Here is a 19,565-nt window from a genome sequence, read left to right as displayed (position 1 = left end):
AAGCCTTCCCAATAAGATCAGGAGTAAAACAAGGATGCCCACTATCCACTCTATTATTCAACATTGTACTAGAAACACTAACAGTAGCAATTAGAGAAGCAAAAGAAATTGAAGGTATCAAAATAGGCAATGAGGAGACTAAACTATCACTCTTTGCAGATGATATGATGGTCTACTTAAAAAATGCTAAAGAATCAACTAAGAAGCTTGTAGAAATAATCAATAACTTTAGCAAAGTTGCAGGATACAAAATAAATGCACATAAATCATCAACATTTCTATATATTTCCAACACATCACAGCATCAAGAGGTAGAAAGAGAAACGGCATTTAAAATCGCCCTAGATAATATAAAATACTTAGGAATCTATCTACCAAAATAAACACAGCAATTATACGAAAACAACTACAAAGCACTTTCCAAACAATTAAAACTAGATCTAAACAATTGAAAAAACATTGATTGCTCATGGGTAGGATGAGCTAACACAATAAAAATGACCATTCTACCCAAATTAATTTACCTATTTAGTGCCATACCTATCAAACTACCAAAAAACTTTTTCACTGAATTAGGAAAAACTATAACAAAGTTCATTTGGAATAACAAAAGATCAAGAATATCAAAGGAAATAATGAAAAAAAAATGTGAAGGAAGGTGACCTAGCAGTACCAGATATTAAACTATACTATAAAGCAGCAGTCATCAAAACAATATGGTACTGTCTAAAAGATAGAAGGGAGGATCAGTGGAATAGACTTGGGGTAAGTCATGTCAGCAAGACAGTGTATGATAAACCCAAAGAGACCAACATTTGGGACAAAAATCCACTATTTTGCAAAAACTTTTGGGAAAATTGGAAAACAATATGGGAGAGATTAGGTGTAGATCAACACCCTACAACAAGATAAATTCAGAATGGGTGAATGACTTGAATAAAGAAGGAAACTATAAGAAAATTAGGTGAACATAGAATAGTATACCTGTCAGATCTATGGGAAAGGGAAAAATTTTAAAACCAAGCAAGAGTTAGAAAAAATTACAAAATGTAAAATAAATAATTTTGATTATATTAAATTAACAAGTTTTTGTACAAACAAAAACAATGCAACCAAAATCAGAAGGGAAACAACAAACTGGGAAAAAATCTTTATAACAAAAAACTCTGACAGGGGTCTAATTACTCAAATATACAAGGAGTTAAATCAATTGTATAAAAAATCAACCCATACCATTGTTGGGTTTGTACCCCAAAGAGATCATAGATAAACAGAATTGCACGAAAATATTTATAGCCGCACTTTTTGTGGTGGCAAAAAACTGGAAAATGAGGGTATGCCCTTCAATTGTGGAATGGCTGAACAAATTGTGGTATATGCTGGTGATGGAATACTATTTCGCTCAAAGGAATAATAAACTAGAGGAATTCCATGTGAACTGGAAAGACCTTGAAGAATTGATGCAGAGTGAAAGGAGCAGAGCCAGAAGAACATTGTACACATAGACCAAATACACTGTGGTAAAATAGAATGTAATGGACTTCTGTAATAGCAGCAATGCAATGACCCAGGACAATTCTGAGGGATTTATGGTAAAGAACGCTACCCACATTCAGAGGAAGAACTGCAGGAGAGGAAACACAGAAGAAAAGCAACTGCTTGTATACATGGGTTGATGCGGACATGAGTGGGGATGTAGACTCAAAACTACCACACCAATGCAACTATCAACAATTTGGAAATAGGTCTTGATAAATGACACATGTCTCATTTGATTTTCTTTCTTTAATTGTTTCTTTTATTTCATCTTGTTATTCTTTTAACATTTCTAATTCTTGCATAATATCTGTAAATGTGTTATTTATCAACCAGAGTATATTTCCCATGATATTTTGAGTGGTTTCTTTTTCTACTTCTGTTGTTCCTGGTGTTTTAGTTAATTCATTTGTTCTACAGTATTTTTTAATTGTATCATCACTGTGTTTTACTCATTTTCTCTTTGGGTTTATTCTTTTTTTTTTCCCTTTTATACTTTTTAACTATTTCTCTTTGGTGTTTCTCCTTCCTGTTTTGGGGGGATGGGGTGGGGCTAGGGTTAAGAATCTATTTAGTTCCCATCTCTTCATCTTCCTCATAAAAGTAAAGTATGAGATACATTATCAATTGCCTTGCTAAAATTTAGGAAAATTATATTTTAAGCATTCTCCTCATCTACCAGTTTAGTGATTTTGTAAAAAAAAAAAAATAATATGGTCACCCTGACATGATTTGTTTTTGATGAAGCCATACTACATCTTAGGAATCACTGCCTCTCATACTAGATGCCTTTCCCTCTAAGGCTATCTTTCATGTATTCTATGTATTTTGTATGTATCTATTTATATATACATAGTCTCCTTCCACGAAAATGTAAGCTCCCTCAGAGCAGAGACCATTTTAACTTTTTTTTTTTGTATCCCTAAGTCTAAGTCCAATTCCTAGAACACAGTAAGAACTTTTAATAAATGCTTATTATTTTATAGATATTTACTATCTCTTCAGTGATTTATGTAGAATTTTCTCATTAATCAAAGTCAAATTTACTATCCTTTAATTTGCAGACTATTTCTTTCTCTTTTGTTGAATGTTGTCACATGTGCCTTTATCTAATTTTTTGCTACCTAGTCCATTTCCCACAATCTTAAAAATACAAATGTTGGCTCAACAATCCTCTGGCCAATTCTTTCAGTATATGATGATGTAGTTCCACTGGGCCAGGACATTTGAATCATCAGGAACAACTAGGTGCTCCCTGATGATCTTCTTATTATCTTGGATATTGACTCACTATTGCCCAGTTTTGCTCCATCTTCAGTGCAAAAGTCATTCTCCTGGATAGAGAAAACAGAAAAAGAGGGAAAGAATGAAGTTAAGACACTGACCCTGATGCAAAGATGGAAGAAGAACCTGAAGAAGACTGTGATACTGGAAATTTGGAGTCATTGAACTTAATATTGAGGTCTCTTGTATAAACTTCCTGTGGATGTTTAAGGGACTTGTAAACTACATTTCCCATGATTCCTCTTGTGTAATACAGGTAGGCAGGAAGTGTGATTACGTAGACAGAGGTATAAAGTCTGAGAACTTGATTGGGATGCTCTCTTTCCTAGGAAGCAGCCAAGGGGAAGGTATGGTAGGCCATTTGAATTAGATCTTAGCAGGTATGTGGTTTTCTTAATTATCAATATGGATTACAATAAAACCTTAATATTTTTAAATATACCCTTCTATATTAATTTTATTTGTAACAAGACCAGAAAGACAATATGACAGAAGACACATCCGAATATTACAAACCAGAAGATGAAGAAGTTGATGATATAGATGCAAGAGGAAGAGGAAGAAACAAAGAAAAAAATATCCAGGCTGAAAAGATGAATTGTAACTCTTACCATTGGAACCCAATGTTTCTAATGGAGAGAGAAAAAATGTGAATTTAAATTTTTCTGTTTTTTAAATCTCCCTCACTGTAAAAATATTAGGATTTTTGGGTTACAGGAATAAGCCAGTTTATGTTTTCATTTTGGGAGTTTTCATAATTGATTTTTTTAAATTATTCATGAATATAAATTCATACTACATAACTATTTGATGTAAAATCTTATCATTTATACAAAAATAAAAAGTCCCTCCCCCACAAAAGAAGGAACTCTAGCTTCTCTTTCTTGTCAGTCATCAACATTCTCTTTCTCAACTGAAGCAGAGATCATATTTTTTCTAGCAAATAAAGCTGACAACCATTTTTGTCATCCTTATCTTTCTTCATCAGCCTTGGTTCATTCTGAGTTTTAATAGTTCTCACACAATTTGAATGGGACCATAGTATTTCTCTCTTACCTTCCCTTGTTTCCATATTCTGCAAATTGCTTTTTAAATTTTTCTTTTTTATTACTATGAACTTGATAAGCACTAATGAACAGTGACATTTCCACATTCAAAGAAAAGAAAAAAGGACCACATGTGAAATTATGAAACTCCATTACATGCATTTTTAAACACACACACACACACATATTTAATTTAACATGGTAGTCCAACACTGCTTTGCTTGTCTGGGTCCCATTCTGTACTTTATTTTCCTTTCTTATTTGTATTTTTAAATGATCCATTAATGTCCTTTTCTTTCTTCCTTCCTTTCTTTCTTTTTTTCTTTCTTTCTTTCTTTTTTTTCTTTCTTTCTTTCTTTTTTTTTCTTTCTTTCTTTTTTTTTGATGTGACTATCATTAACCTTTCTTCTTTGCAAAACCCTTCCATTCAAAAAGAAACAAATAAACTTAAAACAAAATTTTCTCTCCATTCCAAGAAGGCAGGCTTGTACATGGGTTGTACATGTGTTATCATATAATATATATTTCCCTATTTGCTGTGTAGTAAAACAAGACACATAATGCCTACACTAGAGAAAAATTCATGTAAGAAATAAAGTGAAGAATGGTATGTTTTAATCTGCATTTGGACTCCATCTACTCCTTCTATGGCAGTGAATATCCTTTTTCATTGTGAATCACTTTGAGTTGTCCTCTATCCTTGCCTTGTTGACAATAGTAAAGCCATTCATAGTCAATCATCATATATTATTGTTGTCACTACCTACAATGTTCTCCTAGTTCTTCTCACTTCACTTTGCATCACTTCATATAAGTCTTTCTAAGTTTTTTTGCAATCATCTTACTTGTCATTTCTTAAAGCACAATAGTATTCTATTACAATCATATTCTACAATTTGTTCAGCCAACAAAATTGATTAATTTCTTGAGAATTCACACATGACTCTTCAGACATAATGCATTTTTCCTAATCATTCAAATGTTTTCTTATATTTTCAGAATTTCATTTGTGAGCATCTCCCATCCCTCAAAAGCTGACTTTCTTTCTAGAATTTTAGTCCATGGACTACTATTTATCCTTCCTCTAAACTCTTTAAATCCTGCTTTCCCAAAATTCTATGGTACCTGTCACACTATTTCCATATTTCTCTTCTCTGTCACAAGTTCTAGGGTTTCCATCATTTCTATCCAGCAACTAGTTCCTCCCTGTTAGCAAGAACATCATAAGAAACAGAATTTCCCCTTATTGATTATTCTGCCTTTTTAAGGTGACAATGGATAAAGAATGTTCTTAAAAGTAAGTCAAGAGGTTATTAACTACTCTTGTTTTGCAGATCTTGAGCAAAAAAAAAAAAGATAATATGAAGAGAGAGAGAGAGAGAGAATACACTGATAACTGGGAGAATTAAGAAATGTTCTGAGTAGGAGTTAGCCCCTGAGCTAAAGCTTATTTAAAGAAGCCAACTTTAAGAGGTAAAAGTGAGGGAAAGATTGGACTCAAGGTCTGTTACACAGTTTGACAAGGAGACAAGAAAGAAAATATCAAGTTATTGTATCAATTAATAGGACAATTTGTCTGGAACTCAGGATACAGGAAGAAAAGCAATACGAAAGTACTGAAGAAAAATAGGAGGCCACAAGACTACAAGCATTTAATATGTGCTAGACACTGTGATACATGATCAAAGTATATAAAGTCTAGAAGCAAAGTGAGGAGGGGAATTGAGGATTGCAAAACTGTACCCTTCCTCAAAATGGAGACCTCCAAATGAACTAACCAATATGAGAAGGTGGCCAGAATGATGGAAAGGCTTCCCAGGGTAAGGAGCACCAGGCACTTGTAAGGAATTAAATTTTATGGTTGGACTAAATATATGGGAATTTTAAGATAATGCTGTGGTTTCCAATTTTAAAATTAATACAGCTCAAGTCAAAATGCCTTTTAGCAGCTTTTATTTACAAAGAGGTGGAGGGAGTGAAAAAAGAGAAATGTAAAAGAGAAGCATGGTGTCAACGTACAGTAAGTCAGAGGCAAAGCTGGGAGAGGTGACACGGGAGATGAGAGTCAGACTGTTAAGGATTTTTAATGCTGGACTGATCAATTTGTATTTTATCTTAGAAACATTTTGGAAACTATAATAGACTCTCAAGCAGGGAAACAGTTTAGTCAGGCTTACGTTTTAGTAATATTAATTTGGCAACTATGCAGAGAAGGAAAATACTAGAAACAAGGAGATTGACAGGAAATTGTTACAATTTTCTAGGAAACATTTTAAGGGCTTGAGTCATGGTAGTGGCTATATGAATCAAAGGAAGAGTATGGTTACAAGATTTGTTGAGAGAATAAAATTGATAAGACTTGGCAACTTGCTTGTATCTCTATTGTAGACATGAGAGGAAGGGGTCTAAGACAAGTCTGAGGTGGTGAACCTGTGTGACTAGAATTCTGACCCTCATTTGAGAAAAAGAAGTTTAGAGGATAGGAAAGGTTTAGCTGGGAAGACAATCAGATGTACTTTATACTTTTTTGAGTTTGAGATGCTAACGATATATCCAAGTAGAGAAGTCTAACAGTCATTTGATGATATGAGATTAGAATTCAGGAGAAAGATGAGGGTTAACTGTGTAAATTGGGAGTCAGGCACAATAATTGAACCCACAGAAACTGAAGAGATCATGAAGAAAGAAAAGAGTCCATTACAGAGTCTCATGAGGTGCTCATACTTTCATGAGCAAAAGATGGATAATGTCCTAGAAATGGAGACTGAAAATAGCAGTCAGATAGATGGAGAGTGGGGAGCGAGGTCATAGAATCAAAGGGAGGGAAGACTATTCAGAATAAGGAAGGGTTCTTAAACTTTTTTGTGTCATGACTCCTTTGAAAGTCTGGTGAATAATTTTAAATACATAAAATAGAACACATAGGATTACAAAGAAAAGCAATTATATTGAAATGTAGTTATTTTAATTTTTTTTTAAGTAAGTATCCCTCAAATAAGAATCCCTGACCTAGGAGAAGATTATGTTGGGCAACATCAAATGTTTCAAACAAGAAAGATAACAGAATAAACCCTTAGATCTTTGCAGTTAAAAGACCATTGACAATCTTAGAGAAAGCATTTTCAGTATACTGATGAGATCAGGAAGTCAGGTTTCAAGGAGTTGAGAAATGATTGTTAGATAAGAAAATGGAATATGAGAAGTAGTTTCTAAAAGTTTGGTTGAAAAAAAGAGAAGAGACATAAAGTGATAGCTTGACAGTCAAATGCAAATATTTTGGTTAATTGTTTGGCTCCCAGTTTAGGTTTTATTTGTAGTGCAGAAATCATTTGAAGACATTTTATGAATTATGAATAATCCATTACCATGGATTTGGAGGCTCTGTCAAGTTAATATTGTATTGTGGTTTTTGTCCATCCAAAATTCCAGAAGGATAAAAGATTCTTTCAGATCTTGTCTGGCACTACTTTTTTCATATTTTATGAGTTTTTCATATTCATATTTCAAATTTTTATATTTAAACCCCAAAGGAACCTTTAGGCATACAGGCCTCTCCTAAATTATGTAAACAATTTAAAAGCTGAAGTTGGTTTAGAAACTTATACCTATAATAGTGAACCAACAATAGTGGCTATGATATTTGGACACCATCATAAAATATGATATGAGACAAAAATTAGAAGTTATGAAACTTAAGGGTGATACCCAGCACCCAAAGTATTCACTTTAGAGTTTCCTTAATGTTAAGAGAGCAAATAGTACATGAACTTATAGAATCTGCACGTGAGCCTGATAAGCATTCAAGTAAAAAAGCTATAATATTAAAAAGATAGGAATGTTGTAATAAATTCTATTTTTCTGTCTCAATGAGTATATGTTTAAATTGAGTTTTCTCTTCCAAAGAGACACACACAAGCACCTTTGCACACATGCACACACATGCACACACACTGGGGAATAAAGTGAACATAATATTCATACTTCTGGTCAATCATCCCAGAAGAAAGATAGTAATATATGATACTAAAAAAGGGGGGGGGGGTGGAGTAGAGGGTAAAATTTTGAGCCATTGTATTCTTCAATATCAATGCAATGATTGCAAAAGCAGGGCATATAATATTGATTTCATGTAACATTCATTTGTTTGTTTTTTATGCAACTCTGTTTTAGTTGGAATTTCAACTTCTACAAGTTAGATAGCATATTACTATAATTAGTCTTCCCCATAAATGTCCTTTTTAGTTTGTTTCTTCAGTCAGTCAGTCAGTAAACACTTATTAAGTGTTTGCTATTTATTAAGTGCTGTGCTAAGTACTAGGGATTCAAATATAAAAAAAAGGAACAGTCCTCCCTTAAGAAGCTTACAATGTAATGGGGGAAGGCAACACACAAAAAGAAGCTGAAAAGCTAAAGGGGGAAAAGGGACAGAGAAGATACTTAATATGGGAGCACAGTGGAAAAGTCAGAGATGTCCCAAAGTAGGACAATCAGGTTAGAAATAGGAATATATTTGTGGCTAAGTACCCTCTTTAAAATGAGGTTTTGGAGTTTATCTTCCAATCAGAGGTGAGTTGAATTTCAGGGATAATGAGATTATCCTAATGATGAGCTTCCTGGGGCATGATGAAGAGTCAGTCAAAGGAATCTTCAAAGTAGTACAATCAGGTGAAAAATGAAAGTGAAACTCAGACCCTGACATCCTGTTGTAGATATCTTTAACATCATTGCCAGTTATCTCAAGTGGGTAATAGCCTCACAAATGTAAGAAATTAAGATGTGGATTTCTCTTCCCAAATCAGTTGGAATATAGCCATCACTGGTGCTAACAAATTTCTATTTAATGAATGCCAAGAACTCTAATGCTAGTCTGATTTCTTGCTCCAGTTCTCTAGTTTTGGTATCAATATTAATGAAGTTGATATATTTTCCTTGTGCTCCCACATTGCATATTGGGGAAAAATCATGCAAATGTAAATATCTGACTTCAGGTAAACCTAGTTCTGTGGAATGATGATCTGGCAGAAGTTGGCATCATTGGTGTTTTTAATTGGTTGATTTAGGACACAGATATTTCTGATCACCTGGCCTACCATTTTTTTAACTGTCTTTTAAATGACTAGGGTCACAGATGAATGGCTAGCAGTGAGCAATCTCTCCCACCAATTTTACACTAACCTTTTTTTACATCTTTTATCATGATTTCTTCATTTGGTTCATTCAACATATAGATATGCCCCATAAATGGCATTTAGCTTAGAAAAACTTTGGGCTCTTGCCATATCTTGCCAATGAGTCACCATAAAGTTTAATCTTGTTGATGGCTTCTTAACATGGTTGCTCTAAATAGTCATGAGTACCGTAAAAGACAAGGGCGTTACCAGCGAAATCTATGACAGACTAACTCTTGTACACCTCTCACATTTAGTCTTCCTAGGACCAACACCTTCAAAAGTTCTGGAGTCATTTTCATCAGAGTTGGCAACATATGCTAAGAATTTAATGAACTAACATTTCTCAAGGGGCAGCTGGAGGGTACAGTGGACAGAGCATTGAGCTTGGAATCAGGAAGACTCATCTTCATAAGTTCAAATCTGGTCTCAACCTCTCACTAGCTGTGTGACCCTACGCAAGTCACTTTACCTTGTTTTCCTCAGTTTCCTCATCTATAAAATGAATTGGAGAAGGAAATGGCAAAGCATTCTGGTAACTGTGCCAAGAAAATTCCAAAAGGTGGTCAAAAAGAATTGGACACAAAGGAAACAACTCAACAAAAACAAACATTTCTCAAATAGCACCTTCCTGCTAGATGGCAAGGCTCATGCCTTAGTAGAAGAACCTTGGTAGATTTTCCTTCCCTTGTAGAAAAAGTTTCCTCAGTCACTTTGTGGAGCAGATATTTGTTGGTATATACATAAAGTAGCATCTAAACCAATTAAACATTAGTCCTAAGGAATTTAGGAATTAGGTGCACTAGACTCTTCCCCTTCCTTTTAAGGATGGTGGTGATACTGGTATATTGAACTTTTTGTGTAAATTGTCCAGTGGTACAGTGGATGCAGTTTCTATCCAGGTGAAGGACCTTCTTTCCATTTACTGACACAATCAAAGATGCATTGTTGGCAACTCTAATCTTGGACAATTCGCTTAATTTCCCTGTGCTTCAGTTCCATTCATCATGTGGCCAATTCTCAGAACAATCACATTGTACTCTTCATTCATTGCAGGGCCAGGAGAAGAAAGGAGAAGGAAAAAAAAAAGTTGGGAGGAGGACCAAGTTAGAAAGGAAGAAAAACCAACCCAAAGAGAGTTCTGAAGAGTAGGAAAGCCCTTCAATGTTTTGTAAACACAGGGAGGAGATAAAATAAAAAGGGAAAAAGGAGAAGCCCCTTGAGCTACAGGAAGAGTAAACAAGAGGAACAGAAGAAGAAAGGAAAATGAGAGAAGGGACAAATTTTTAAAGCTGGTAGGAGACCAGGGTATATTTGTTAGTAGTAGGGAAGGAGCCATCAGCTTAAAAAAATTGAATATAGGAAGGAATGAGAGAACAAGGAAAAGGCTGTTGAAAGAAATGAGGGAAAAAGTTACATCAAGGATATTAGTAAAAGAGTAATCCTTGGCAAGGAGAAGGATCATTCCATCATCAGATATTGAAGTAAAGGAAGAGAAATTAGGATTGCTGAGAAAGAATGAAGTATGAGGAATGGAAAAAATGAAGTTTATCATGGATGCCCTGAATATTTTTCAATTGAGAGAGATCATTCAGCAGTCTCCAAATGAGCAAAGGACAAAGAGATTTTTCTTGAGAGCTGCAGGATGGTAAAACAATAGGAGAAACTGAGGCAGAAGAATGGAAGAATTTGCTTTAGGAAGAAAAGAGTTTAATATAAGAATACGGGGGTGGGAGAGTAGGAAGTAAAGTTGGGAGGGGACAGTATGAGAATCAAGGAAAAGAGATTTAGAATAGTGTTGTTATAGGAAGCATGATTCAGAGTAAAGAGGGGAAGGGGAGCAGCCTGGCCTCACATCCCTCTGGCTTTCTAGTAATGAACTCTGGAGAACTCTGTGCTGGGGTAATGGTGCACATGCCCACAGAGAGGGCTCTGAGTGCCCCCTTTGGCACATGTGCCATAAGTTCACCACCATGGGCCTAAATACTTTCCTGCTGCCCTTAGTTGCCCATGTTCTCTTCCTCCTCATTCTTTTCTAAACCCTCTGAATTATGGGTTCTAGCCTTTTATTCAACTGAATCTGTTCTCTCCAAATTTACTAATGATTTCTAAATGTTCCATTTATACACTCACTTCTCATCTTTTCAGCTTCCATGGGGATTCAATTATTATTTCTATGCTGATTATTCATAAATCTACTGATCCATCTTTAACCTCTCTGCTGACCTCCAGACACATCTCCAACTGCCCTTTGAACATCTTGAACTTGATGTCCAGTAGACATTTTAAACTCCACATGTCTAAAACTGAACTCATCTTTCCCCCTATATCCTCCTGCACCCAAAGTGTCCTTTGTTGTTAAAGATGCCGCAATTCTCTTATTCTCCCAGGCTCACAACCTAGGTTTTATCCTCAATTCTTTACTATCTCACTGCCCCCTACCAAATCCAATCTATCACTAAGGCCTGTCAATTTTGCCTTTGCAACATTTCTCGAATATATCCCCTTTCTCTTCTAATACTTTCACCACCATATAGACCTTCATCTTCTCATGCCTGGACTATTAAAATAATCTTTTCGTTGATCTGCCTGCCTCAAGTCTCTCCCCATCTCTACTATCCTCCATTCAGCCACCAAAGTCATTTTACTAAAGCACATCCTTCTCGATAAACTCCAGTGTCTCCCTATTACCTCCAAGATTAAAATCAAAATCCTCTGGAATTCTGAGATCTTCATAACCTAGACTCCATCTTATGCCTTTCCAGTCTTCTTAAACCTTACATTCTCCCCAACCCCACAAAATCTTCAGTTCAGTGAACTGTCCTTGCAATTCACCAAACAAGACATCTCTCAGCTCCAGGCATTTTCTCTTGGGGTCCCCTAAGCCTAGATGCTCTCCCTCTTCATCTCTGTGGCCTGGCTTCCCTGACTTCCTTCAAATCCTAGCTAAAGTTTCACTTTCTACATGAAGCATCTTCTAATCCCTTTTAATTATAGTGCCTTTTCTCTATTGATTATTCCCTATTTATCTTGTCTATAGTGGTAGATATTTGTTTATATACTCTCTCCCCCATCAGATAGTGAGTTTCCCTAGGTTAGGGATTATCTTTTGACTTTCTTTAAAGCCCGAGTACTTTGGCTATATGAGATGTTCAGGAGGATTAGCACTTCTGCTGTGAGGGCTTGCTGAACTCATTTTAGGACTGCTCATCCACTGCTGGTGTTCACTTTTTGCCGAACTTTCACCAGTGGCTCCAAGAAGCATGCTCATTAGTCACACTTCAGAAAAATTATCTCTCTTTTTTATAATGTTTTTATTTTTTTTCAATTACATGTAGAATATATTTTTCACAATTGTTTTTTGACATTTTAAAATTCAGATTTTTCTCTCTTACTATTCTCCCCACCTCCCTGAGGCAATGAATATGGATTATACTCATTTTTTCATGTAATACATATTTCCATATTGCTCATGCCACAATAGAAGATACATATCACACATATAATAGCAATCTCATGAAGGATATATAGTATAAGATGGCATGTTTTGATCTGCACTCAGATTCCAATAGTTTCTTCTTTGGCTATGGATAGGCTTTTCTTCATGAGTCCCATACAATTATCTTGGAGCCTTGCTTTGCTGATAATGGTTTAGTCCTTCACAGTTGATCATTGTATAATATTTCAGTTACTATGTACATTACTCTCCTGGTTCTTCTCACTTCACTTTGCATCAATACATAACAATCTTCCCAGGTTTTTCTGAACTCATCTTATTCATTGTTCCTTATGGCATAATAGTAATCTATTACAATCATAGACCACAACTTCATCCAGATCCCAAGTGATGGACAAGCCCTTCAGTTTCTAGTTCTTTGCCACTACAGAAAGAGCTGCTAAAAATATTTTGGTGTGGGTAGGTACTTTTTTCCTTATCTCTTATCTCTTTGGGATATAGACACAAGCCAGTCATTTTGTCTTGCTACTGGACTTCAATGACTCTGGAAGAGAGTAAGGCTGACAACCTTGTGCAACTCTGGCTCACTTAAATCCAATTCTCTTATGAGTCAAGATATCACCTGTGTAAATGGAATTAGCTCACACCCCACCCCATTCATAGTTAAAACTCTAGCCACCAGAGATAATGTCATCCTGACCTCCCTTAGTGGGGAGGGGAGATGAGTTACAAACATGTGACAATAAGTAACAAATCAAGAACAAGGGACTGCCCTTTGGGCAGTCCAAAACAGTGTTGAGGCTGTCATTTGTCTACTTGAATTAGAGGTGGACCTCCAGGAAGTGACGAAAGCTGCTATCCTTCAAATATGTTGGTAACTTCCTGTTGAGGCAGTTCACACTTTGAACTTGGTGCTGAAGGATCTCTGCTGAGACCTCAGGCATCTTCCCCTCTGAATTGTCACGTGGGTAAGTTAGGCTGGCTCCCTTTCACCTACCTTGGTGTTTCTAGAGTCTTTACCTCAATAAGGCTTCTTTGCCTCTCTAATTGCTAAGGCCTTGTGACCAGTAGCCTAGTTTAATTAGCCTTTTAACCCTCTCTCAGTCCGGACCTCTGCTGGTCGGGGCCAGCCTCTCCCTCTCTCTATTTTCCTATCTTCTACCTTCCCAAATTGTAAATAAACTACCATAAAACCCATCCTGACTTGGGTCTATTTTAATTATGGAATCAATCTGAATTATTGATTCCTGGTGACATCTTAAAATTGTGTTATTTAAAAATCACTTGGGATACTTGGAACTACATTTCCCATGATCCCCAATGGGTTTCCTGTTTTGGATTATGTATTCAAGGTGAGGGACTGTTTTAAATAGGGGGAAGTGACTTTGAACTTCCTCTTTAGCTACTGGACACGCGAAGGTATGAGAGGTAAAAAATGGCTGAGGCAGCAGTTTGAATACTTACAGGAGCATGCATGGTCTAATGATTTTATCTCTATCAGCATGGCTTTTATTAAAATACTATTCTCCCTTCTAATCTCGGCCCTCATCATTTTTAATAACAACAAAAAAATATATATATATGTATATATATGTATACATATATATATATATACATATAATATCTAGGTTTTCCCTCTTACACACCCCATGATGTCACTGGCCTCTTCATAAACAAAGAATAAATATTCCTAACACTTAGCCCTATGGCTGACATAAGTAGATCTTTTTTTATTTTAAACCTTTACCTTCTCTTTTAGGATTTATACTAAGTATTAATTCTAGGAAAAGTGGAAAGGGACTAGGCAGTTGGGTTTAAGTGATTTTCCCAGAGTTCCACAGCCAGGAAGAGTTGGAGGCCAGATTTTTAACCCAGGACCTCCTGACAGCAAGCCTAACCACCGTGCTACCTAGTAGCCCCTTAGAGTAGACTATTAATAAATGCATGTTGACTGACTTATTGGTCTGTGTACATATTCTGTCACCTTAGTTCCCTCCCTTCCTGAAAAAGAATTTTTGGATGCATACAATAGCAATTTCAAACACCTAGAATAAATTACATAGAATTATAAAGAAAGGGTAGCTAGCTGACTCAGTAGATAGAGACCCAGGCCTGGAGTCCAGAGGACCTAGGTTCAAATATAACCTCAGACACTTACTTCTTAGCTATCTGACCATGGGCAAGTCACTTGACCGCAATTGCCTAGCCCTCATCAGTTTTCTACCTTGGAACTAATATTTATCAATTGTAAGACAGAAAGTAAAGGTTTTCTGTTTTTTTTTTAAAGAATTATAAAGAAAGTTAACTATATATTGTGTAAATAGAATTAGCCAGATCCCATTAATAGTCAAAAATCTACTCAACCCAGGCGTGCTAATGATGTCACTCCCACCTCCCTTAGTGGGGAGGGGAGATGAGTTACCCACACGTGACAATAAGTAACAAATCAAGAATAAGGGACTGCCCTTTGGGCAGTCCAAATCAATGTAGAAACTGCCATTTGTCCATTTGAATTAGAGGTGGACCACAGGAAGTGATGAAAGACACTTCCTGTGGGGGCAGTTGTCCTCTGGAACTGGAGGAAGAAGCATCTCCTGAGACCACAGACAGCTTACACTCTGTATTGTCACGTGGGTAAGTTAGGCTGGCTTCCTTGGCCTAGCTGGGCCAATTCTAAACTCTGCCTATCTGGCTGTTGGGCCTTGTGTCTTACAGCTTCATTTATTTAGCCTTCTAACCTCCCTTTTTCTCTTTATTCCTACCCTTACCTACCTGATTGTAAATAAACTCCTCAACCCGATGCTGACTTGGGTCTGATTTAATTACGGAATCAACCTGAATTGTTGATTCCTGGCGGCCACATAATTTTAATATATAGCTATAATAACTAAATTTTAATTCTTACAATATTGAAATTAAGATATAACTTTTTCCATTCAAGTTTATGGACTCCCTGAAATCTATCCACAGACATCTGGGTTAAGGTCTACTAGAGAGTTGGAGGGGATGTGGCAAAATTGGGACATTAATGCATTTCTGGTGGAGTTGTGAACTGATCCAACCATTCTGGCTGGCAATTTGGAACTATGCTCAAAGGGCTATAAAAGATTGCCTGCCCTTTGATCCAGCCATACCATTGTTGGGTTTGTACCCCAAAGAGATCTAGATAAACAGACTTGTACGAATATATTTATAACTGCGCTTTTTGTGGTGGCAAAAAACTGGAAAACGAGGGTATGCCCTTCAATTGTGGAATGGCTGAACAAATTGTGGTATATGCTGGTGATGGAATACTATTGTGCTCAAAGGAATAATAAACTGGAGGAATTCCATGTGAACTGGAAAGACCTCCAGGAATTGATGCAGGGTGAAAGGAGCAGAGCTAGAAGAACATTGTACACAGAGACCAATACACTGTGGTAAAATAGAATGCAATGGACTTCTGTACTAGTAGCAATGCAATGACCCAGGACAATTCTGATGGATTTATGGAAAAGAACTCTACACGCATTCAGAGGAAGAACTATAAGAGTGGAAACACAGAAGAAAAGCAACTGCTTGAACACATGGGTTGAGGCAGACATGATTGGGGATGTAGACTAGAAACTACCACCAATGAGAGATAGAAAAATCCTAGAGATCCTCAAGGATTGAAAAGGATTAAACTAGTTCAACCTATTCTCAGAGAACAAACAGAACTAGAAACAATGGCAGAGAAGTTACAAGAGATTTAAGCTTGCTATGAGGAAAAACATCTTAATCCAAGTTATTTCAGTTATCTCAAAGATACCTACCTCAGGCAGTGGCTGACTCTCCTTTCCAAGAAGGTTTTCTAGCAGAGAATGAATGACAATTCATAAGGGATGGTACAGAGGGGAATAAAGCAGCCCCACCTCTCAGCCTTATTAAATAATAAGAGGCATAGAGTCATTCCAGGAAATTGTTCTTGGGAAGAATCCAGTTTCACATCAGCAGTGATCTAGTATAAAACAGAGGAACAGAGATGATTCAGGAGCCTTTTGTTAAAAACTATTCAGAAGTCTCCAAAAGAGGAAAGAGCAGGAAGATAAACCAGTTCCCCAGCTAGGAGAGGAATATGCTATCTCACCATTTTACAGGGTGATGAAGCAACTGGAGGAACTGAGAACCAGAAACAGTAGGAGTTGCCTTGAGAAGAATATAGCTTCACTGGCTTTTATGGAGCAGCATGAAGGATGATAAAGTAACATCTGTAAAGACATGACTAGAAGAATAATCCAGTTTCATAGAAGTTTATTCTAAAAAGTATTACACAGGTTAAAATCAGAGGAATTCATTCACACTTACAGGATGTTGCTTTTTATTTTGTCCTCTCCCCTCTAGACTAACACATATGCAAGAATGTAAAGAATGCATTCACCCTCTCCAGATGAGGTCAGCATCTGTTTACTGCTAAACATGGTAGAAAACCTGTTTGATCTTTATCAAGTGATGAGATAAAGCATAGTATGGGATCCATATGTTTCTCTTTTTAGAAGTCTTTGGAATCAGTTGTATTTAAGAAACTGATTAATTATAAAGACTGAAGTGAAACATTAAACAGTCACTTTTCCTTAGTCCAAAACAAAAATGAATAAAATAAATATTATTCTCTAGCAGGACATCTACAATGAAATTAGAATTTTAAAATGCTTCTCGTTGACTTTTTAAATATTGCTGAAAATGTCATAATAGCAAACAATTATATACACTGCATGTGGTCTCTAAATAAAATTGCAATATTAAAACTTGATAAAAGGTATGTTTGTAGAATTAAATGAACTTTAAGCCATAAAGACAAGACTGAATCATCTGAGTTTTAGCTTTTAAGCACAAACACCATACAAGGTTTCCCCCATATGTTCTTCTCCTAACATATGGCATATTACAGTAATTGCACTAAAAGGCTGCTTACAAAAAAGCAAGAAAGTGGGTGCTAGAACATGGAAATTTCTCCAAAGTCTGAGAAACTCCTTCTGTTCCTGCTGATAAAACATATTTTGTGGATTCAAAATGTATACGTGGAATGCAATCCGAGTTTCCATTTTCTATGTCTGGGTCATTCAGCCTGCCAAAGACTTTTTTTTTCATGTTGCTCATTTTAGTAAGCCTACATTTTTATTTTTTTCTAGGTCTCTTATGTTTGGAATGACACTATCTATTTCTATGTAGTTTCCCCTATAAAAGTATCCTGTTATGTTACAAAGGAAATCCCACCTGCTTATAACATGGGGGTAATCACCTCCTTAGCAAAACAACACAATTCTTTAGTTCAGATTTCCAATTCATTGATTTCCTCTCAGAACTACCTTCTGTAACTCAAAACTTGGGCTGACCTTACTATCTTCACCTAAGGATACCTAATTGCAAAAAGAGCAGGCAATTTAGGAAATAGATACCTTGGTCCATACATTCCTCTCCACTGATTCATAGGCAGGCAAGAAACCAGACATAGTAGATAAAAATTTCCTGAGCTGATCCATGTTTATGTACCCCTAGAGCAAAGCTGTCTACTTCTTCCTCAAGTAAGCAAGCATTTGTTAAATAATTGCAATATTCCAGGCACTCTTCCATGCACTGAGAATATAAAGACTAAAATGAAATAATCCCTGCTCTAAGGGAGATTACATTCTGTTATAAGGCAATGTGATCACATTGTGTAAATAGAAAATTGATACACCTGAACTAGATTACCCAGCATCCTTTTAAGTTATGTCCTCTCTTGGCATCCTTACATTTTAGGAAATAAATTTGCTGGAAACCCTGCCCTCAAGGAGCTCTCTACTTTGACAGCTCTGGGCTCTCTCCCAGGTGTGCAGTCTGGGAATTCTTCTTTACTGGGGCTATTTTTTCTTTGCTTCAAGTTATTATTATTAAACCTTATCAAAAATAATACTTGGAGTATTTGGATATTAATTTTTTAATCTTACAACATAGACAAAATATCACAAGATAATTGAGACAACTAGGTAGCAGAGTGGAGTCTGGAGTCAGGAAGCTCTTATTTCAAATCTGCCCTTAGACAATTACTAGCTGTATAATCCTGGACAACTCACTTAATTCTATTGTCTTAGTTTCTTTGACTATAAAATGAGCTTGAAAGAACTCCAGTATCTCTGTTAAGAGAATCTCCAAATAGGTCACAAAGAGTAGGACATGATTATACAACAACAATAACAAGATAATTGAGGGAGTGAGGAGAGATAGCTAGAAGAATAAAGAAAGTCTTAATGTAGATGGTAATATATGAGTCAAGGTTTGAAGGTAACTAAAGATTTTAAGAGCAGAAGGAAAGAAAGGAATTAATTCCAGGAAAAGCAATGAAAAGGACAATGTCAGGAGATTGAACATCAAATGTCAAGAGAAGCAAGACTAGTTTGGCTGGAATGAAGAAACTATTTATCAGGGAATTCTGGGAAATCTTCTATTATATTAAATGATCACTTTTTCCCCCTGAAAGAATGTTTGCTGGATAGGTGATTCTGGGTCAAAAACTGGATCTTTCACCTTCCTAGAATATCATATTTCATGCTTTCGAACCCTTTAATGTGGAGGCTGCTAAGTCCTGTGTAATTCTGACTGTAAATTCCATGGTATTTGAAATATTTCTTTCTGGCTGCTTGCAGTATCTTCTCCTTGACTTGAGGGCCTCTTGGGAGTCATCATTTGGTGATTTTTTTTCTGGAGATGATCTGTGAATTTTTTCAATTTTTTAATCTTTCTCTCTTATTCAAGAATATCATAGCAGCTTTCTTTGATAATTTCTTGTATAATGATGTTCAGGTTTTTTTTTATGGCTTTCAGATAGTCAAATAATTTTTAAATTGTCTCTTCTGGATCTAATTTCCAGGTCAGTTGTTTTTTCAATGAGATATTTCACATTTTCTTCTCTTTTTTCTTTCATTCTTTTGATTTTGTTTTATTATTTCTTATTGTCTTATGAAATCATTAGCTTCTGGTTTCCCAGTTCTAATTTTTAGGAACTTATTTTCTTCTGTCAGTTTTTGAACCTCCTTTTTCATTTAGACCATTTCTTCTTGCATTGCTTTCATTTCT

The 19,565-nt window shown here is 35.9% G+C and overlaps 1 pseudogene; it reads right to left on the bottom strand.

The window, feature by feature from the left end:
• Nucleotides 1-8,415: 8,415 nt before the first annotated feature.
• The window catches only part of LOC123253458, a 98,651-nt pseudogene continuing 87,501 nt past the window's right edge, over nucleotides 8,416-19,565 (bottom strand).

Source organism: Gracilinanus agilis, chromosome 1 (assembly GCF_016433145.1).
Source record: "Gracilinanus agilis isolate LMUSP501 chromosome 1, AgileGrace, whole genome shotgun sequence".
In the NCBI taxonomy this organism is placed as follows: Eukaryota; Metazoa; Chordata; class Mammalia; order Didelphimorphia; family Didelphidae; genus Gracilinanus; species Gracilinanus agilis.
The sequence above is the reverse complement of the archived record's forward strand: the minus strand, read 5'-3'. Positions and strand labels throughout refer to the sequence as shown.